Raw genomic sequence first — 22,972 nt, forward strand, 5'->3', positions numbered from 1 at the left:
CGTCTGTATCCCTTAATGGAAGAAGCACAACGTTGTAAATAAGTCATAATCTAATTTCAGGGTAACTCCTTCAATGGAGCTCTGGGCTCTATCCCCAGCATTGCCAAAGTGGGGGAGGATTATATTTTGTAAAAAGAAAATATCCCTTCCTCTCTATCCAATCCACTTTCATACCTCTTAGCTAATGACAGTTTGTTGTGTGTCTGTCTAGATTTTGTTTACATTTACACACCACTTATAGGTTAGCCTATTGGCTAATAGTAGACCCTTGGGAACCGTAACACCTGAGACTGAATTCTGACCTTGTCATTTACTATTTCAGAAACATTAAAGAATTGGCAACCTTTCTATTCATTAGTTTATCCATATAAGAGTAATATCTACTATATAGATATTACTTGAAAAAAGTGTGTGTGTGTGTGTGTGTGAGCGCACGTGCGCACACGCGCGCACCCATGCCACCTGTGGAGGGCAAGAGGGGAACTTGAGGAATCAGTTTTTTCCTTCCACAATGTGGGACTCAGGAATCAAACTCATGTAATCAGGCTAGGAGGCAAGCACTTTCACCATTGAACTATCTCATTGGCACCCACAGAGTTCTTTGGAAGACTAATAAGTTAAAATAATGTCTGGCTATGTAGATGTAATCATTATGTATTTTATTGTTATGTATTTTTATCTTTGTTACACAAGTGGGACCATAATATGAATACAAGTATATGCCATCTCATAACATACCAAATGTATCTTTGAATACCAGTACAACCTCATACAGCATAATGACAGTAGGGCATTCGATTGTCTTTGTGTAAGAATTGGATTTACTTTTAAGTCCTAAGTATAAAACAGTATAAAAGGATGTGGGGGCAGTGCTGGAGAGATGGCTCAGTGCCCAAGAGCACTTGCTACTTTTCAGATGACCCAGCTTCAGTTTCCATCACCTACCTAGTGGCTCACAACCATCTGTAATTCCAGTTCCAGGGGATCTCATGCCCTCATCTGACCTCTGCAGTTACTGCATGTAGTATACACACATGCAGGTAGGTAAACCACTCATGCTCCTTATAAAGATAGCATATGGGTAAATGACAGGGCCAGAGAGGGGGACCCTGGGACCCTGGATATCTGGTTTTCTCGATGCTGAGTTCCTCAAAAGCAGGGCTGGTCTCCCCCTATACCCTAAAGCTGCTGAGGGCACCCTGTCATACACAGAGGACTAGTAAGCTCTTGACTGTTTTTACTGATCAATTTCCATGTGTTCCTTTCCAAACATGGTTTCCTGACAGGCTCTTGAAAAGGAAGTCTTCTCCTCCTTGCCCCTTCCCATGACCTGGAATGGGAAAAACTGATCCCTTGGGGAAGGGCTATGTATAACCTGCAGGGAAAGTCTCAGGGAGTGCCGAAATGACGTGAATACAAGGAGGCAGAGCTGGGCATGGTGGTGAATGCAGGCAATCCTAGCACATGGAGACAAGAGTATCTCAAGTTCAAGGGTAGTCTCAGCTCTACAGCAAGTTTCAGGCCAGCCTGAGCTATATAAGAACCCATCTCAAAGAAAAAAAGAGGCTACAGGGATAGTGGAGTCTGTAAGTGTTAGCCTTGTAAGGCACGAAGGCCTGTGTCCAATACCCAGAACTGATGTTTGGAAAAGAAAGAAAGAACTTTAAAAAGTTCGGTGTGAGCCTGGGCTTGTAATCCCTGCACTGAGGAGGCAGAGAAAAACGGATCCCTGAAGCTTTCTGCACAGCCAACCTAGCCAACTTGGTGGGATCCAATCCAGTGACAAGGCCTAGTTTCAATCAGAAAGGAAAAGAAGGTGAGGATGACACCTGGGGTTGACTTCTGCACCCCCCCCATGCACACTTGCATACACATCTATGCAAATGCACATGCATACTGTCTTTAGATGAATAATAAATAAGTATGTGCATATATGAGCACATGAATGGTCAGGTGTGTGCTCTCAATGACACAACTACCCCTTACTCTCCACCCTGTTTCTCCTCCCATTATTTCCTACTTATGCCTGGTGATCAGAACACAAAGGTGATGAATAGTTAGGAACTATATCCAGAAGTATATTCATGCCTCTCCTGAATTCAAGAAGCATGAAAATTAGGTAACACCCCATTCACTGTAAACCAGTCCAGCATTTGGCTCTAAGTAATGGATTTGGGAGCCAGACTCAATGATCTAGCAACTTCGTGACTTTACTCTTCTGTGCCTCAGTTTCTCCATTTTTAAGGTGATGATGATAATAACACAGAGTCACACTGAGTATTATATGAATTCAATTCATTAAGTACCTTTAACAGTACCTGGCAGAGTCAAAAACCAAATAAATGTCCATTTTATTATCACTGTGGCTAAATGCCTCTACTAACTCTCACCTCCAATCCTATTGTCTTTTGTAGCAGCTTGCTTAAGATTTACTGTTTAGAAATCATGCATGCACACATACACAAGCATGAACACATGGAGGAGTGCAGGGGAAAGAGGAAGGGAAGGAGGATGGGAGGGAGGGAAGGAGAAATACTCAGAGGCTTGGTGGGGAGAAAATTTATCACTTTAGAAATTGTTCCCAACGAAAGGGTCAGGGCCATTTCAAGAATCATCTGATTAAGTCTGCAAGCAGTAGGCACAGAAATCCCTCTGGACTTCAAAAATCAGATGGGCATCTAGTCAAGTCATTCCTGTAGGGGGAGCTTACAAATTTAAACTGACATAGCAAAAGGAACCAAGCAGTCCAGGAATTCCGTCATTTAAAATGGTTGTTGGGGGCAGGGCAAATGCTTAAAAGCAGGACAAAATGCTTAATGGCTTCTTGATCTACTGAATATCTTTATTATCTGATCTGATTGCTCTGTCACTTCCTGAAGCTGCGTGCTAACAGAGCTGAGACTCTCATTCATGAGCAGTGCATCTCCTACTTCCTAGAGCTATACCAGGGTAGATCAGAAGTATTCATGTCCTCTAGAACAGAAGGAGAATCAAGAGGAAGTCCAAAAGGTGCTGGCTGTTGGACTCTGGAAAGCCAGTGGCCTGCTCCAGCCTCTGGCCATACAACAGCTTCATTGTATGAGGACAAAAAAACTTAACTGAGGCTTGCCTGCAAGCATATTTGAACTTGGACCTCTGGAGCAAGGGCTGGCAGCCAGTTTCCATGCCCAGACACGCCCCCTCCTCTCCTTCATTCTCTTCTCCATCTTTGCAAGAGCATTTAGTTCCATTTAAGTCCGGGAGACCTGGCAAAAACAACACTCGAAACGCCACTTCCATTTATGGCAATGGGATCCTCTATGCCAAGGAGACACAGCTTGTCAGCTCCCGAGTTCTTTAGACTCCGTGCTTCGAGCATCTGTCTTCTTTGCTTAGACCAGCAAAAGGGCTAGACTTTTTTTTTTTTTTTGTCTTGTTTATCTGCTTATTTAGTTATTTTTTAGGAGAATGACTTATCAACATCAGCAAAGGAACAGCATTCCAGATTCCTAAGACTACAGGCACACTCAGGTGAGGATACCAAAGCAGCACTCTGAGAAGGTAGTCCCCCACTCTACCCCACCCCCCAGCCCCAGATAAGCCATACTCTTGCCCTCCCTTTTTACTAGGTGTTGGCTTTATTAACATTTGCTATTCAGTGAATGCAACTAAGTCCTGAACTCAGGAAAAGAAGAACAATTTTTTATCCTGCACAGTCGACAGAGGCTGGTTAATCTCTTAGTCTTTGAATCCACGTCATCTCACACACCCTTCAGCCTGTCATTCCTTTTTGTCACTGGGGTCTGAATTCTTAGAGTGACGTCATGTTTCAATTCTAACCTGTGGTTAGTTTTGGTCAGTTTGACACAAACCTCAACATATCTGGGAAGAAAGAATTACAGCTGAGGAACTGCCTCCATCACATTGGCCTGTGGGGATGTCTATGGGGGCATTTTCTTGATGAATGATTGATGTGGGAGGGCCCAGACCATTGTGGGTGGTGCCGCTCCTGAGCAGGTGATCGTGGTTGTGGTTGTATAAGGAGTAGGCTCCTTACAGGATTCCTCTGTGGTGTCCCTGGGATTGAACTCAAGCCCTCAGGCTTGACAGCAAGTACCTTTACCTGCTGAGCCATCTAGTTAGGTCCTATTTTACCATAATTCTCCCCTTTCTCTCCCCTACCCCTGACCCCAATCTCTCTGACACCCCTTCTTGGTAAAGTTAAACTAATCCCTCTAGGTCTAGGATCAGGAATCACCTACTCACTTTAAAAGTCTTATTATCCAATGTCGGGATAATGTCGCCTCCTAACTCTGATCAGTCACTTCCAGTCCAAGACTGATTGAAGGGCTGTAAGCATCTTTGTTTATCTGCTCTGCTTACCTGGATTCTCAGCGTTTTGAGCACGAGGATCATACTTTGCTCACCAATGTTAATGTTAGCACATTAACCTAATACAGAGCTCTCCACATGTGCTTGATGAAGTCTAGCTGAGCACCTGAAGGCAAGCTGACACCCAGGCATCCTCCGGTGATGCGGGCTGCTATGTCAGCAGCAATTATGACACAGGTGCCTGTCTGTGATCAATTATGATCACAGAGCAGGCTTTTAAAGGGGAAACTTCTCTCTGGGAGAAATCAAAGCCATGTTTACCAAAAAGTCCATGTAGCACCGTGAAGTCTCTTACAGCAAACTGTCAGAGAACTCTAGGCCTTTTGTGATGACTTGGAAAATTTTAGAAAGAAGGCAATTTAAACTTACAGTGTCTAAAAGAGCAATTTCAAGAAAATCAGTTTTACTTCACCACAACTAAGGAAGACATGTCTGATTTGGAATTCATAAATCTTAATAATAATAATTTTTTAAAAACTGGCATAATAAGGGATATGAGCCACATGGGGTCCATGACAACCAGGGTGAAAATAGGAGTGATCTTTATGACTTATTCAAGGTAATTCCTCTAACCACATACCCTTACTACTATTAAAGTCTTATCATTTTCTTTAAATGCCTGAATTTAAATTAAAGTGTTCTTAAATTCTTTAATTTAAAAAGAAACCTTCAGACAACTTCTTTGTTAGTTCATGTGACATTTCCACAATTTAAAAGAAAATGACTGGAGCCAAAAACTGAGCATGCCTGGTTGATACTGCTAATTAAAAATTCACTTCTTGGGCTGGGGATGCAGCTCCGTTGGTAGAGTGCCTAGCATGCATAGAGCTCTGGATTTGATCTTTAGTACCGCATGCACTACACATAGTAATACAGCCTATGATTGCAATGCTTAGAAGGTAGAAGAAGGAAGAACAAAAGTTCAAGGTCATCCTTCGTGGGACAGTGGACCATGCTAGGAAGCTTGGTAAGACAGAGCAGGTCTGAGACTCCAGCACTTGGGTACACACCAGAGATGGTAGGCACCTCCCTGCTCCCTGCCAGATTCCTACCCTGGAACACGTGCCTACACCCCATGTTGGTCAAGTAGGCCAAAACAGAGTTCACCATGCTAATGAGATACCTTGAGGCCCGAGGGTTTAGCCAATAAGCTCTCCTTCCTGCAAAAGAAACTTAATCTCTGCCCACCTTGAGAAGTTTTTGCCTTTAAATATATCCAAGAACTCTTGTCTAGAATACATAGACTTGAGGTCAGTCCTCAGCTGAAAACCAACCCCCACCCCAACCCCCCACAGCCCTACCATGTGTACAGATGATACAACTTCACTGAGAAACATAATCATTCTTGCTCTCATTTACCATATGTGGGAGGGGGTGGTGGCCTGGCAAAGTCATCACGAATGGCCTGTGTGCCTTTGGAAGCTTTGGCATCACCACCTCCTTTCCATACACCCCTTGTTAGTCTGTGACTGATAGATCCCAGTAGGGTCTGAGGAAATTTCCTCATAAGCATGTCTCTCTTTCATCCTGGCTGCTGAGCCAACCTATTCCCCTCATCTTTGGGCTAGACACTTGCCACCACGCAATATGTCCTACATGTAAGTTTTTTCTCCTTGGATGTCCCGGGAACCAAGCCCATTGGGTCTGCGTCGGTTTTAAGGCCATTTCATCTGTGTGACAACCACAGTATCTACAGTCTCAAGAATTAAAATTGTCCAAAACCATGTCTCCAATCTAAATGCACTGGAGAATGAAAAGGTCTTCAGGGCCCCTGGCATTCCTCCAGGAAAAGGCTACTAAGCTACAGAAGAATTGGACTGTTGCCCAGTGGCCTTTCGAGGGCCTTGAACTTTACATAGGTTTTCTGAATACAAGTTCTGTGTGGTGACCTGACAAGAAGGGAACTTTCCAAGCCAGCTCTGTAGAAGTCAGCTGACAGCACTGCTCTGTAGCAAGTGTTCATACATTCTGAGTCCCAGTGTGCCTGGCCCCCCAGAGCACCATGGGGCCTCTCCCACTGTTCTTCCTTTTGCCCATAGCACATCTACACCCAGTGGCAGGCCTCTGCCTGGGTGACTCCAACATCTTTTAGTTCTGTTGAGTTTAACAGAATTTATTTGTGTAACATCAATTGTGTTTATAGATGGGGGGGAGGGACATGAAAACCCAGCTCCTGCCTTTGAAGAGCTACTGAAGATTACCACATAATATTTATTATCCACACAGCACAGGGTGGGGGCTACAGAAATGAGAAGACACGATCTTTTCAGAAACTAAGGCTGCTGGGAGAAAATGACATATAACCTAACTCCTACAGGAAGAGCCAAGGAGACTGTGAGGCCTGGAAAACAATGGGAAGTGGTCCCAGCAGTGAGAACAGGGGCAAAGGCCCAGGGAGGTGTGGAGAGGTAGCTGAGATACTATCCTGACAGAAGTGGTCTGGCATTAGTGGAGAAGTTAGAGAGCAAAGGTCAGGAAGAGAAAGGAAAGGGCCATATCAGAGAAGAAGAACACTGCAGAAGTTAGACATGGAGAACCTGAATTACCTGAAAGGGGGTGGAGATTAATCTGGTACAAAGTAGGGACTTGGCAAAAAAAAAAAAAAAGCCATGATTTGGTAACATAGGGAGTCATTTGACTAGCTTCCTATTAAATGTGTCTTTTAGTAGTTTGTTATCAATAAAATTAATATTCACTTAATTTTTAAAAGCTAGAAACACAACCCCATATAAATGGTAACCCTGATAGCCAAAATAGTCTGGGAAAGGGAAAGAGAAACTTTCAGGTTTCGAAGTTCCTGATTGTCAGATGATGCTGCAAAGCCGTAGCCATCTGAACAGTGAGGTAATGGCATCAAGATAGACCTACGGACTGATGGGGATACAATGGAGAGGCCAGAAACAAACCATCATGTACATGCCCAAATTATTTTCAATGACGGCACCAAGGACATTGAAAGGAAGCAGGGGAGGAGGGGGGACAATTTCCAACGACATTAGAACACTAGTCTCAGCAAAGGTTAACATGCATGGATTAGTCTGAAATAGGAGCATTAAAACTTTAAATCCCTTACATGAGAAGAGGAAGCATCAGCTGGGCATTCAGTGATTTTTTTTTTTATATGACACATACAGCGTACACACCAAAACAAAAAAATAGATAAGCGGCACACTTCAACTTATGAGCACCCATGTACAAAAGGACACTAGCAACCAAGGGAAAGGAGCAATCTAGAGACTAGGAGAAACTCTCTGCAGATCATCTGCTTAGTCAAGGGCTAATATCCCCACCACCACCACCCCCGCCAAAAAAACCACCCACCAACAACACTACAACAACGGATCTGATTGGGAAATGGGTAGAGGACTGAAACAGACATTTCTCCAAAGAAAATTCACATTTGGGGCTGGGAAAAGTGTCTCAGTGGGCAAAAGCACTTACTGTGTGATGCCTGTGAGTTCAATCCCCGGAAGCAGGACGCGGAAATAGGAAACGGATTCTTCAGAGTGGTCTTTTGACCTCTACACCTGCACTGTGGTATGTGTGTGCCCACTGTCCCCGCCACACACACCAAACACAGACACACATTTTTAACAAATAAGAATGAAAAAAAAATATGTATCGAATAGATGCTCAATACCATCAGTCTAAAGGAAATACAGAGCAGACCCACAGAGTAAAACCTGCTATATAAATCAAATAAATAAGGGACAGTAAGAGGGCGTTTGCCACTAAATCTTGTAATACGTGCTGGTAAATATGTGGAAGGTAATGATTAATCTTCACTGTCAACTCAACTGTATTTAGAGTCACCTAGGAGACTGGTGAGGTATATCTCTGGCTGTGTCTAGGAGGGTATTTTCAGAGAGGATTGACTGGGGGGTAGTGGGGGAAGACTCATTCTGACAGCAAGTGGAACCATCCCACAAGCAGGGGCCTCAGACAGAATAAAAAGGGAAAAAAGTGGACAGTCAAGTGGATGCCATTGTGCCCTGTCTCTGCTTTCCGAGACTGAGTTGGCAAATATTCCTTCCTTTGCTTTTATATCTTGATTCTTTACAAATGAGACACAGAGAAAGTAGAAGCTGTATGCACAGTTGGTGAGGCTGCATAACTTGCTTTAGACACAGAACCTATAGAGGCACTTCCAAGTATTAAGAATAGAATTGCGCCGGGCGTGGTGGCGCACGCCTTTAATCCCAGCACTCGGGAGGCAGAGGCAGGCGGATTTCTGAGTTCGAGGCCAGCCTGGTCTACAAAGTGAGTGCCAGGACAGCCAGGGCTACACAGAGAAACCCTGTCTCGAAAAAACCAAAAAAAAAAGAAAAAAAAAAAAAGAAAAAAGAAAGAATAGAATTGCTATAGGCTCCAACAATTCTACTCCTGGAAATTAACCCAGAATAACTGAAAATAGGAATTCAAATGGATTCGAGATCATGGTACAGACTGGAGGGACGGCTCATAAGACCTACTCTTACAAAGGACCTGCATTTTATTCCCAATATCCACTGTCACTAGTTGCTAGCTCTGCCCCTTAGCATGTATAGGCCACAGTCTATAGCTGACCCGCCTCCTTAGAGACCTTCCTGGGGTTTCCCAACATCAGAACTGGGCAAGCACTTAGTCCACCCCAGCATAGCTGAGGACAGTGAGGTACTGACAGTCTTGTGGGTTCTAGGTAGTGGCTTGGTTACCCTTGCCCACTTTACACTCATCCCCTCTTCTGGACTCCTTGTCCTGCAACCTCACATTCCGGCACCAGACAATGACAACACACCTCTAAGTCCTACAATATCAAATTTCAAGACATTTTGGTTCTTTGATATAACCCTGATAGGGAACTTTGACATCTGCTAGGAATCCAGAAACCTTGAGGGAAAATGAGCTCTGAAAATGAGACAGACCGTAAGCATGTGAGATCTTGTCGGCCAGATGGTCTCTGTGGCAACTACTTACCACTATGATTGTAGCACAGAAACAGCCATAGACAATATGTATGTGGACGGCCATGGCCATGTTCCAATACAACTTTATTTTCAAAAACGGGAAGCAAGCCAGATCTGGCCCAGGAGGCACAGCTCGCAGACTTCTGCCATAGAAGGTAAAGCCGTGGGGGGAAGAAGGACTTGCTGCTGTCGGGTATTTTCGTGAGGATATGGACTGTAATTGGATTGATTAATCGTTTCTGAGAGTGCTGGAGAACTTGAGGCAGGAAAGTGATGAGCTTGAGGTCCATCCATATATGGAATCTGAGCTCCCCTGTGAGTGAGAACCCCCGAGCCTGACAGATACAGTGAAGAGAGAAACGAAGTCAGCAGATGATTTGTAGGCTGGATGGAAAGAAGCAATGCGTTCACTGAGGGGGCAACCCCTGGCAGGCCAAGTGGGAGGCATCTGAACGCAGATGCATGCCGGTTTGGAAAGCACTCACAGGCACATATGCAATGGTCACTATCATAAGAACGGAAGAGATACACGGGAAAAAGAGAGGAAAACAGTAGGTAAGGCAGACCCTGGGGAGCCCAACACAGGCAGGGGAGAAAGCACCCATAAAAGAGCCTGAAGCTGAAAGACTCCTGTAGAGAATGGTGTCACCAGAGCCAAAGAAACAATATCTAAAGAAGCTAAGTGACTGCCTTGGGAGGTGTCTGTCAATAGGAACATCCGTCTGTCCACCAGCTCTCCTTCTTTTAGACAAGAGTACTGCGTTGCTTGGGGCTGTTTAACTTGGGGACAGCCCAAAGAATTTAAGAAGTGTTCTTTTCCATGTGCGTGGGAGGCTGCACTGGCTGAGGGGTGGAAACAGGAAGCTGGCGATGCCTCCATTTCCTAGATGGACCATGGAGCAGGTGTCCTGAGGGGAAGATGATGGCTGAGGAAGAGAGAGTTGTTTGGGGGGGAAGGACACCAGAGTCCTGTAAGAGTTGGACATTTGGTTGGATGTGGCACAGCCATGTGGTAGGAGTTTTGCTCTGACATGAAAAACTTAATATTGAACACGGGCTTACTTCTAGACCAGTGATTCTCAACCCCTTTGGGAGGGTTGAATGACCCTTTCATAGGGATCTTATATTAGCTATCCTGTGTTTCAGAAAATTACACTATGGTTCATAAAGGAGCAAAATTACAATTATGGAATAGCAACAAAATAATGTTGTGGTTGGAGGGACACCACAACACAAGGAACTGAATTAAAGAGTCACAGCACTAGGAAGGCTGGGAACCACCGTTCTAGACCATTCCCTTAGATTTAAAAATTGTTGTGTATATTTTTCCATAACCATATATAACAAATGAATAAACAATCTTTTTCTCATGGTTTTTAGCATCTCTGAGAACATCCTTTTAAATGCCTGATCCACTGGGGACAAAGTCTAAACATTATGCTGAGAGCTAACCAGACCTGCATGGATACAACTGTAGCCAGTCTTAGCAACTTGCTACTGGCAGTTTGCTGTGCATCTCACTGTAAAACTTCATGGGTTAAGGTGCCAGCTCAGGCCTGCCATCCCAGCGCTTAGAAGGCTGAGGCAGGAGGATTGTCAAAAGTTCAAGGCTAGCTTGGGTTGTGTAGTGAGACTGTCTCAAACAAATGAATAAATCTGGTGGAAATTTGTTCTGGTATGAACACAGCCAGTCCTGCTGAGGTGCAGGTGCCTGGCTGTGTTACTGCATGTCTGCCTACTCCCTCACAGCAGACATGAAAGCTATAATTTGGAAGGTGATGAGACACTGACACCAAAGTCTACTTGTAGACACAGCAGAGGGGAGAGAGAGTTCTTTGATCCAACCATGAAACACAGTTTGTATGGGCATTTTCACCCATGGACCAGAAAGAGTGAACTGATACCATGATCATGGGAACTCAAATATAGGTGCTTTTTTTTTAAAAACAAAAACAAAAACAAAAAACAAAAAAAAAAAAAACCCTAAAATCAGAGGCAGGGGAAAGTTATCTAAAAGAAAAACTGAGTGAGTTTTTCTGTTGCTGTTGTTGTTGTTGTTGTTACTATTTTTTGTTTTTTAAAGGAGAGCCACTGCCAAAAGGCAAAACACAGAAACAACAACCACATCCCACAATATGGTCTTAATAAACCCCTTTCCTATCCATCTTCCACTCTGCAAGCACAGGCATCGTGTTGAAACAAACATAATTGGGCCGCATCTGTCTTCTGCCTAAAACTCCCAGACACCATGTCCTGATGTCTCGGTGCTTTAGGGAAATGAAAAGTGGTTCCGTCTCATTTAAAGATTAGGCACAGCCTTGAGGAGAGTGGGAAGTCCAAATTCTAGGTCTAGCCCTGAATTCTCATGAGACATCTACCAGAGATCATAATTATCAGCCAAACACAGTCTTCAATTTGAACCTGCCACGCTCAAAGTCAATTTGCCATTTGCCCTCAAAAGTCAAGACCCCCTTTCTAAACTTAATCAAACAGAAGGTGATTCTCTGAACTGCCTGTGTCAGAATCCTTGTGTTGATATATTCATTTCGACGTGTTCCCTCCCTTTTTCTTGTCTTCAGACACTCTCACTATGTAGCCCACAGTAGCTTTGCAGTTCAGATCCTCAAGCCTCAGCCTCTTGAGCAATGGGATTATAGGCCTGTGCCACCAAAATTAAAATCAAAGCCAGGCCTGCCTTGACTACAGAGTGAATTCTGGGCCAGCATGGGATATTTAGTGAAACTTTCTGGAAAAGGTAGGGTCAGGGAAGCTGGACCTGTAGTTCAGTGACAGAGTTCTTGCCCAGTATGTAAAGGTTCTGGATCTCAGATTGCCCTGATCTACAGATCCCGACTTACGGCTATTCCACACCTGTCGCATGTTCCCTTACTGACTTCTGTGAGCTAACTTTCTTTTGTTATGTGCAAACACTAATGTCTGTGTTTAATAATTTAGTGGTTGGGCTATGGTTGGACAAAGATTTCTCTAAACACCCTGAATAAAAGACTATCTCTCAGTCTGTTCAGAGGACTTCCATGTCTTTACTGAGGCATGCCTTCAGCTCCCAGCCAGGCAGTTACAACACTACCTTCACTTCCTGTTCTACTCTTATACCCCAGAGCATCTCACCCCATCTTTTCTTCCTGAGGTATTTGGTTAAATATTCTGGCTTCCCCGACTGTCATCCATTGCCTCAAAGGTTACAACATTTGCTGGTTTCAATAAATGACCCTTGGCGGTAGCTTCAGGCATGAGAAAGGCAAGGTAAGATAAATGGAGCCATTTGAGCTGATTCTGTAGGGAGGTACCAGAGTCGCAAGACTGACCAAAGGAGGAAGGGCAAACAATAGCATTCATTATACTCTCTCTGGGACTGGTCTTAGACTGATGCTGTCGCTGTCATTCTCAGGGCTACCACTGGGTTGGGGAGATGAAGTTGGAACTGTGAATAAGTTAAGAGAACCAAGGCTGAGAGGGGGGCCACGAGGAGGACACACAGCTAGCACTGGCTTCCATGGCTGGGCTGGGGTTACAGTTTGGCAGTAGAGCCTTCACAGGGCTCTGGGTTTTGTTCCCATTCTGAACTGTTTGTTTTATTGTCTGTGGGTGTTGAGGCAAAGAGTCACAGCGAGGCTCAGGTTACATAATGAGTTACCCAGGCTGGATTCAAATTCACAATTCTCTTGCCTCTGGAACTGTAGGCCTAACCTAGAACACCCAGATTCCTTATTCTGATTTTAAACAAACTGGAAGAGAGCTGGGTACAGAGCAGAAATGGAAACGACCCATGGGCATGCTGCATACATATACTGATGCTGCGGTTCTTATATTCAAACACCCACCGTGTACTGACCCCAGCCTTGGGCGTGTTACTCCCTTTTTATGCCGCCATTTCTGGTCTTTAACAGGGGAACAGGTTATAATGATAATGCTGATCTTACCTGCTTGTTAAGATAACAAAAAAAGTTTGTAAAATATAATCAGAATATTTTGTCAGACACAGTCTAGAGAGTTTCATGTCAGAAGTACTGTTCTTATACATCTCCCAAATTATGAGGTAAACCTGTACACACATCTTTTCTTTGGCAAGAAAATGAAGGAAAGATTCAAAAGTCAAAAAGTTAGCCCATAGCACAAGCCAGAAAGTAGGGAAAATGCTAAAACTATTGTCTATTCTGGAATATTTTCTGGTCTACAGTGATCCAGATTTTTTTTTTACTGAGAAACAGGATATTTTTACATAATTTCAAAACTAATATTAAAGACCCAAACATTTATTCATGACCTGCAGAGGATTATATACTTGATGTTAAAAGAAAATCACATATACCCTTTAAAGAATATAGTGGGGGAAAATTCATACATTAGTCATGGCACTTGGTACAGTGTCAACAAGACTTCTTCGAGAATTTTAAATACACGTAGCACATATAGAACCTGTATCCATATTTTCTTTATAATCCAAAATACCCAAACCAAGAATGCTGTTGAAAGTGGTCCGAGGTTGGTCCCACTCTCCCAGCAAAAGTAAACACAAATCCCTTTGCAACTCCAGTCATTCAGAGTGTCCACATAGTCCTGTTGATGTTAGTTCACAACAAAACAAAACAACCACACCACAAGAAAATATTCTGGGGCATAAAGAAGAGACAGCACAACAGGCTGAAGAAACTTGACTTGCAGACTTTACATGTAGGTATAAGTGACTATAGGGTGTTAAAATAAGGTAGAAAATAATTAAAAGTCTAAGAAAATAACAAGACTTTCAAACATTGCAAAATATATGTAAGAGAAAACTCAAGTGGAAAAAAAATACCTTGCTTGAATTTAAAACTCAGTGGACATTGCTGGGAATACACTTGCCTGGGCCTCGGAGGCTGCAGAGTTCAATCCACAACTTCGGTAGGTAAGTTAAATAGTAGACTCACTCAGAAGATGAGTCCACAAATTGAAAAGCAAAGCTGAAGAAATTACACAGAATTTGAGACTGGTGAGATGGTTCAGTAGATTAAGGAGCGAGCCTGCTATCATGGTCACTAGAGTTCTAACTCAGGATTCACATGGTGGAACAACACAATTGATTTCCACAGTTGTTCTCGGACCAATACATGCACACTGTGGTATAAGTACACACATACACACTGGGAGAATATTAGACACTAGTGCCTATTTAAAGAGTTTGAATCTTGCACAATCTAAGTGAAGGTGCTATGAAAAGCAATATGGCAGTTTCTCTCAAAACAAAACTATCATGTGACCTAATATAGCTTCTTCTGCGTATCTATCATGCAAGTGGAGGTTCCCCCCCACCCACCCACCCAGTGAATTCTTGAGTAGGCAAGTGCAGACCTACATTTGGAGCTGCATTATTCACAACAGCCAAATAATGCCACCAACCCAGGATTTAAAGCCAGATAAATATATAGGCAAAATGGTGTATGTGGAATGGAATATGGTCAAACCTTTAAACGAATATTTTTACAGATTTTGATAAAAGAATGCTAAGTGAAATGATTCACTCCCCTGTGGACAAATACCGTTTAATAGCATTCTACAATTACCTAGACTTGTTAAGTTCTCAAAGGCAGGAAGTTGAGTGATGATCCCCAGGGACTAGAGACAGGAGGAAGTAGGAATTGTTTAAGGAGCAGGGTTTTATTTTGGTGAGATAAAAAAAAAATGTTGCTGGGATTGATGATGGTGATACAAGTATAATGTAGATATCCAAAATGTCACTGGACTGTCCAGTTAAAATGGCAGAAGATGTGTAGTGTGGAAGGAAGGAAGGAAGGAAGGAAGGAAGGAAGGAAGGAAGGAAGGAAGGAAGGAAGGAAGGAAGGAAGGAAGGGAAACTTCTAGTTTCTTTGGAAAGTTATGTCAAATGATGTTTTGCTGGGGCACACGGGTGAAAGGATGTCTTGCTAAAGCAAACAAGTGAAAGACTTCCTGAAGCAGACACAGGTGAGAGGATGTTTGGATACAGCAAACATGTGAAAGGACTCAGGATGAAGGAGTATAAATAGGACCCCATAGACAGTGGGAGATGAGCAGTAAGCATTGGTTTGGTTGGCTCTGCCTCACAATTCTTCACTAAAGACAGGCATGTATTGGTTTGCCTACACAGCATGGTTGAGTTCAGCTTGTAATGCTGCCATAGAGAGAAATTCACCCAAGAACTGCTTGTGAGGTTCCTGTGGCAGCTTGCCACTTCTGAAGCCTCACCTTAGGCAGGTTAGTAAGCCTGGTGATTTCTTCAGGATTGAACTACAGCTGCCTGGTGATTGCTTGCTGAAAGGACTGGACTGTGGCTTCTGAGCTGTATTTGGTGTTTACTACGGGACTGAGCTGCTGCCAAAGAAGATCAAGCTCGCCCCAAAGAACTATTGCTGAACAGGCCCACTCCCCCCATATCCTAATAACTCCTCTCTTCCACTCCCTCTGCTGGGTGGTGGGCTAGAGGACAGGAGAGGGGGAACCCTTATTAAAAGTAGGTTGCAAAAAGTTTATGCTTAGAGAGGGAGGGAGGGAGGGAGGGAGGCAGGCAGGCAGGCAGGCAGGCAGGCAGGCAGGCAGGCAAGCAGAGGTGGTAGGCAGTGGACTAACTAAAAGCTGGTGCACCTATATTAATGTCTGACAAAACAACTTTATGGATATAAATGAGACACTACATAACCATCATTTCTTTTTCATAAAGATACATAAGCTTCTAAACTATTATATAACCAATAACAGCTATAAACTATATAAAGTTTAAAAAAGTAGAATGATATAACAAATTAAATAGTCGTAACAATTTCTAGCATACAAACTTCATTAATTGACATAACAGCATCCAAAATATCAATAAGGGATTATTAATTCAAATAACATAAACTGACTGCATATAAACATAGTCTTCGCTCATGTAGATTACTCTTAACACAAACTGGAACACTGCTACATCTGTCCCTATGGCCTCAAACAGTCTCATTAACATTTCCAAACTAATACTGCCATTATTCTCTCTCTACATAAACTCACTGCCTATCCATTATGTTCTAGGGTGCTCAGATCAGTTCCCACTAATCAAGTTATCTTAACACAAAACAAACCACACATCAGTTGTTTTCAGAATGAACATAGATTCATTAAGAAAAAGTGAGAAAGTGCTCGTAAGAGTGGGAAGGCTTCCGAGGGATTAAAAACCACCCACATCCCATTTTTATGTCTATTTACAAGGAGCCTTACAAGTGGGGAGAGGCTGGGTGATTATTGGATCTGCTCTTACGTATGTCTTGTGACTCTGAACAGTGGTATTTCCATAATGCTAAAGCATACTGTCCTCATGTCAATGCTAAGATTTGTTGTCACATCAAACACGGAGTCCAAAAATCAACCCTCAGAATAGCCTAGGTTTTCACATTAACACCCATTTGCCTAGCATTTCTTAGTAACAACCCTTGTAAGTGAAGACTACAATTTAAGGGGTGAGGCTGACAGAGGTGTCTAGCATTCTCTCACCATACTTAATCACGTGGGAGTCATAAAAGAGCATGATCCCACCCCCAATAGGCCCCACCTTGGCCTCCGAGCTGAACTAGCAAGGAGAAGGAAGGCAGGAGTTGATGGTGCTGATTTCATTTCCTGTTTCAGATTCCTTGGACCCTAGGGCCAGGTGCAGATATGCAGTGGGTTCTTAACAAACACTTACTGAAAATGAATAAATGGTTTGTCCTGAACAGAAGGAAAGAAGACCCTGGTACAGTACAACTCACCTAAGAGACATGTTGGTTGCCTTGGAGACCTGGGAGGATGAACTAGCCAACATCCCTGCATCCTCTCAAACCCTTGTCAAGTTCTTTCTTCCTGCCTTGGGGCACATGACCCAATTAGCTCTAACTTGTGTACCTCTTACAAAGACCATACACATCTCTGGCTAGTCTAGAAGTAAGATAAATGCTGTCACCTTGAGCAACCGCCCTCCACTAGGTTGGATTTAGGCAGTTTTGAAATGCATCCAGGGAACTTTTCAAAAATGTCCTGGAAACTGGGTTACACTGCTACATCTGTCCCTATGGCCTCAAACAGTCTCATCAACATTTCCAGACTAATACTGCCAATATTCTCTCTCTACTTAAACCCACTGCCTATTTCAAATGATATTTATCACTTGCCAAAACAAGAAAATAAAGTACCTTTTTACTGCTGTTTAAGTCTCTGCCTGGGTTAGGGAAGCCATAAACCTTTCTGTTTGCATTGACAGCCTAGAGACTAATGCCAGGTGTGGCTTGGAGTCACTCTGCTTTCTTAGTTTTATTTCTATTTCCCAATCAAGAATTTGAGGAAAACTCAATTCTGACATTATCCAGCGTTATGCTAGTAGCTCTTGTTAATAAGGGATCATTGGTTAGTGTCTTACTTATGTGCTAGGTCTAGATCAAACTTTGGATGTATTGAATATGTCTTTCAATTCTTTTTTTAAAAGATTTATTTGTTTGTTTGTTTATTTGTTTATTTAATGTGTATGAGTACACTGTAGCTGTCTTCAGACACACCAGAAGAGGGCATTGGATCCCATTACAGATGGTTGTGAGCCACCATGTGGTTTCTGGGAATTGAACTCAGGACTTCTGGAAGAGCAGTCAGTGCTCTTAACCTCTGAGCCATCTCTCCAGCCCCCATCTTTAAATTCTTAGACTACCACTTTGTAAAGGATATTATCATGTTGATGTTATAGATGTGAGGATCAACATTGAGAGATTAAGTAATCTAACCCAAGTCCTATAGCACTAGTAAGGAGCAGAGCTATAAACATAGTGTGAAATGAGACAGCTTGCAGTCTCAATCTGGGAAGGAAAGACATACATATAAGAAATAATTGGCACACGGGGTTCATTGAGATACTTAGATATGGCTCCTTTAATCATAAATTATAATCGTTCCCATAGGTTGAGATTTGACTTTCTGAACCTTGAGGGACATTCAAGAGGAAAGAACCTGAGTTCTACAACAAAATAAAAATTTACCAGAGCCCTGGGTTATAGACAATCAATAAATCCAACGATTAAAGGCAGAAGGTAGGCAAACAAGACAACTCGTGGGAAATGCTTCCCATAACTTATGCTTGTCAAGCCCCCACTAGTTCACAAGCTGCCTTCACATCCATCATGTCAAGATGTCTTCACTGTCTTGTGAATAGAATTGTCTCTACTTAGCAGAGAGAACTGAGCATTGGGGAAGGAGCTCGCCCTTGTCCTGAGTAGCCCACACACAGTTTGCTCTTCTGCTCCTGCACTCTCTGTACCATCTCAATGCCTCTCAAGGCTTAGAAGAAGCTAACTCCAGTATGGTTCCAGTGTGGTTTCTCTGCATGAGGGCTTTCCTACCTGCCCTTCCTGTTCAGTGGGTCCCGCTGGCATCCTGTACATCCGTCTGGCCATCTTTACCAACTGCCATGGAAGCTTGCAGCAGCCACATTCCATCCCTGAAACCCTTCCCTAGAGAACTAGACATGCCTTGCCTGTGGGAGCAGAGGGCCAGACACTCCCACTTTCCAGGCCATTCGGCCTGTAAAACTTTAAATGGGAGAAATAGTGAAACCGGGCTCAGAGAATCTTGGCTTTTTGCCTTTCTCTCCAGTATCCTAGATAGGTTAACTTTTTTGCTGTCAACCAGTATTTATTGAGCATATACTTCTTAGGTGTCAGGCACTGCATCAGGAGAGTACATTATCAAACACAACAGGAGGGCCTTCTCTCAGGAAGCTTATATCTAGCAGGGAGATCAGATCAACAAAGCAACACTGGATATGATGATGGAAACCGTGCTTTAAAAAGGAGTGACCGAGTGAGAAAAGAACAGCTTCTGCATATTTGCTTTAGGAAGCTCTAAGGAAGAAGGTTTTAGTGAGGTGCCAGCAGCAATAAGAGAACCCAGCATACCAACACACCCTTACTAGAAGGGCTCTTTCCAGAAAGTGCACGCAGTGGGAAGGCCCTGGGGTTAGCTCAGACTTAACATTATTCAAGGACTAGAAAGGAGGCCAATGTGTTGGGAGGAGAGAACAAAGGGGAGTGTGGTAGGAGATGAGGTCAGAGTGAGCGAGGGCCCCCGATCTTGCAGTACTGTATTGCTCCACAGAGGAGAGTTGTTTAGGCATTCAAACTCCTTCACACAAACAAACCAAGCAAATATTTTAGGCCTGAATTGTTGGGTGCTGATGATACAGAAATGAATTAGACAAAGTCTTCATTGTCAAGAAGCTCAGACTCTAACAAGAAACAAAGACAAGAGAGCAGGCAGCTGCATCACAGCGCAGTAAGTACAGTGATCAGGTTAAGCATAGGACACTGGAATGAAAGGCAAGGGTGCTTAATACAGGCCAGGGAGTGTCAGAGGCAGTGACATCCAAATCTCATAATCAAGATGGTCGACAGAAAAAAGACTATCAAGCCTGACTGCCTTAGTTTGATCCCAGGGACCCAGATGATGGAAAGAAAAAACTGACTCTGGCAAGGAGTTTTCTGACCTCCACATATACCTCCCTCCAAATAAATGAATATGATTTTTAAAAATGAAAAATGTGGCCATAGTCCTAAAGGGCTCTTAAGGGTGAGAAAGTAAATGACTGAGGAAGTCCCACATGATCTCTCACCACCTAAAAAGTCAGGGGGGCTTCATCTACTTTTGATTTTGCAGCATATGAGATTTTTATTGTTGTTATTTTACAATCCGTACACTCTTTTAATTTACTAAAATGTCCCGACCAGACAATTTATAGTAAAATAAACATGTGGCTCATATTTTATATCTATTGGGCAGCACTGATTCAAGCAGAAAGTGTAAGGTACAACTGGGCACATGGAAGCCTGCGTGCTTTGCTGGTTGCTATGCAGATGGCAGAAAGAGCCACCTTTGAAACACAAGGACCAGCTCAGAGCACCCTGAGGACCCGCAAGAAGAAGCTGAGGAAGAAAAGGTGAGCTTGCACAAAACAGGGCAGAATCTAAACTTCGACTTGGGTATGTATGACCAGGAAACCACTAAGGCCTGTGGCGCACTGGAAGCCACCCAGTCATCTGGAATTGCTTAAAGAGGCCATGGAGGCTATCACATGGAACCTCAATTGAAGACAGGTGAGTTTAGAAGGAAAAAAGACCAGTTAGTGGCAAAGGTCCAGGACAGTGATAGATGAGGAGGGAGAAGTCGACAAACAGCAGATGTTAATGAGGCAAGGTTAGCTAGCTTTCAAACAGTAATAAAGAACAAACTAAAGTGGGGGGCGGCGGCGGCAATAATTTAAAGATCCAACCCTAATGTGCCAGGCTCCGAGGAACACATGAACCTCCAAACAAAACATCCAGGCAAATGACTGAGCTCCTACAGGACCACAGGGTGCTAAGAGGCCATCCCCTCCTTCCCTAGAAAGATGAGGAGTGATCATTAATGGGAAGAAAAGTTCCCTGGGACCACATTGGGCATCTCGTTGTTAATGAATGTGATTTTTTTTTTTTTTTGAAGTCAGCATGGTCTATGCTGCCAGGTACACAGCTCCAACATTTTTATTTCCTGTGATCAAAGGACAGCTAAGCAGCTGGTTTTATCTCTGAAAAATGGCCAGGGAGGGAGAAAGTGTGGTGCTTCTTTCCCCTGACTCCAGGGATAAGGAAGGAATATTAAGTTGTGATGTCTATGCTCAGCCCAGGGAGCGGCCTGGTTGAAGTAGGTGTGTCACAGTGTGTCACTGTGGGTGTAAGCTTTACTACCCTAGCCCTAGCTGCATGGAAGTTACTATTCTGCTAGCAGCCTTCAGATGAAGATGTAGATCTCTCAGTACCATGCCTGCCTGGATGTTGCCATGTTCCTGCCTTGATGACAATGGACTGAACCTCTGAACTTGTTAGCCAGCCCCAATTAAATGCTGCCCTTTGTAAGACTTGCCTTGGTCATGATGTCTGTTCTCACAAGCAGTAAAACCCTAAGACATAGGTCTAGAGAGAGATATCATGTCTTATTAATTAGGGGCACCCCCAAATATATCTATGTGTGTGTGTCCCTATTTCGGTGTCTCTGTGTGTATTGCTGCCTTTCTCTGTCTCTGTCTCCCTGGTTTTTTTTTTTTTTTTCAAACATGATCTCAATGCATAGCCCAGGCTGTCTGCAGATCCTCCAGTCTCCATGTTAAAGTGCTAGAACATATGTGGCTCTTTATGGAAGAGAGTACCAAACTATAAAATCGAAACCTATAGGTAGTTCCTCTTACAAAGGAGGGCCCCCTTCAGCCTCATTGCCCTCATAGTACATTTGCCTCTGTATCAATAGTTCTGGGGGTTTGTTTTGTTTTGTTCTTTTGCTCATCCATCAATCAAACTTATATCACATAACTAATATCATAGGTATGGACACTGTCATTATTAGTTTTTGTCAATTTGCACAAACCTAGGCAACCTTAGGAAGAGAGGACCTCGATTTAGGAACTGTGGGGTATGTTTTAAAATTGTTATTTGATGAAGGCAGTCTCAGCCCATTGTAGTTGGTGCAATCCTTAGGCAAGCGGGACTGAGATGTCTATGAAAGGTGTCTGAGCATGAACCCAGAAGCAGGACTGCTCCATAACCTCCGCTTTAGTTCCTGTCTCCAGGTTCCTGGCTTCCCTCAGTGATGGCTTGTGACATGGAATTGTAAACCAAATACACTCTTTCCTCCCCAAGCTTGGTTTTGGTCAGTATTAATCACAGCAACAGAAAGCAAACTAGACTAGGCAGTGAACAAGGCTCTGGGGGTGTAAACATAAGATTACAGAGAGTTGCTGCCATCAAGAAGTCCAGCTGCAAGTAGTGGCACATGCCTTCAATCCCAGCACTATGTTGGGGGTTGGTCTGGTGCTGCTATGTATTCAATTGCTAAATACTGGCCCCCAAAATCTGGTTGCCCCCTATGAGCAGATCCTCATGCCCACCAAGTGATGCTCTAGAAACCTTGCTCCCCAATGTAAAGCTATTGGTTAAATAAAAATGGCTACAGCCAATTATTAGGGAGAATGAAAAGATGTGGAGTTTCAGTTACCTGGCTGAGCATCGCAGGTAAAGACCACAAGGAGGAAGGAGAGAGAGGGAAAGGAAGTAGGAGAGTAAAGGAGGAAGAAGATGAAGACAACAGGAGGTGTCCAATAGATGTGATGGGCCAGGAGCACATGCCTGAGTGAAACACATCCCCCTACACACACATCCCAGGACAGACTGCTGGTGCAGAATTAACCCTGGTGAAATTCAAACAGCAAGTATTTGGGGAGCACAGCTGGGAATTAACAGTCTTAGCAAATAGAAACATAGATTAGGGGTAATCCCCTACTAATTGTGCAAGAGCTGATTAAATAATTCAGAGGACTCTGCCTCAGTTACTTGGTGGTGGTGGTGGCCAGATTATATTAACAGTTAATAGAGTTTATTAAAATCCATTTACATCACTATGGAGGCAGACTCAAGAGGATCTCTGTGAGTTTGAAGCCAGCCTGGTCTACATAGCAAGTTCCAAGATAGCTGAGACTACGTGGACAGACCCTTGTCACAAAGAGAGAGAGAGAGGGAGAGAGAGAGAGAGAGGGGGAGAGAGAGGGAGAGAGAGAGAGAGAGAGAGAGAGAGAGAGAGAGGAGGGAAGGAAGTCAGTCAGTCAGTCT

At 43.4% G+C, this 22,972-nt stretch overlaps 2 protein-coding genes across 6 annotated transcripts in view; both read right to left on the reverse strand.

Moving 5' to 3' along the window:
* The window catches only part of Adora3 (adenosine A3 receptor), a 34,196-nt gene extending 29,769 nt beyond the window's left edge, over positions 1 to 4,427 (reverse strand). The window contains exon 1 of one of the 2 annotated variants that reach the window (XM_021157979.2): positions 4,363 to 4,420. The gene's annotated coding sequence lies outside the window, so the exon portion shown is untranslated. Of the gene's footprint in view, positions 1 to 4,362 lie in introns of both variants that reach the window. The other variant, XM_021157986.2, reaches the window with a different exon arrangement.
* Positions 1 to 18,748, reverse strand: part of Tmigd3 (transmembrane and immunoglobulin domain containing 3) — a 63,732-nt gene extending 44,984 nt beyond the window's left edge. The window contains exon 1 of one of the 4 annotated variants that reach the window (XM_021157982.3): positions 18,683 to 18,734. The gene's annotated coding sequence lies outside the window, so the exon portion shown is untranslated. Of the gene's footprint in view, positions 1 to 4,362; positions 4,426 to 18,682 lie in introns of those variants that run through there. The other 3 variants (XM_021157981.3, XM_021157983.3, XM_021157980.3) reach the window with 3 other exon arrangements.
* Positions 18,749 to 22,972: the final 4,224 nt, after the last annotated feature.

Source organism: Mus caroli, unplaced genomic scaffold (genome assembly GCF_978045245.1).
Source record: "Mus caroli unplaced genomic scaffold, Mus_caroli_1 scaffold_3, whole genome shotgun sequence".
NCBI lineage: Eukaryota > Metazoa > Chordata > Mammalia > Rodentia > Muridae > Mus > Mus caroli.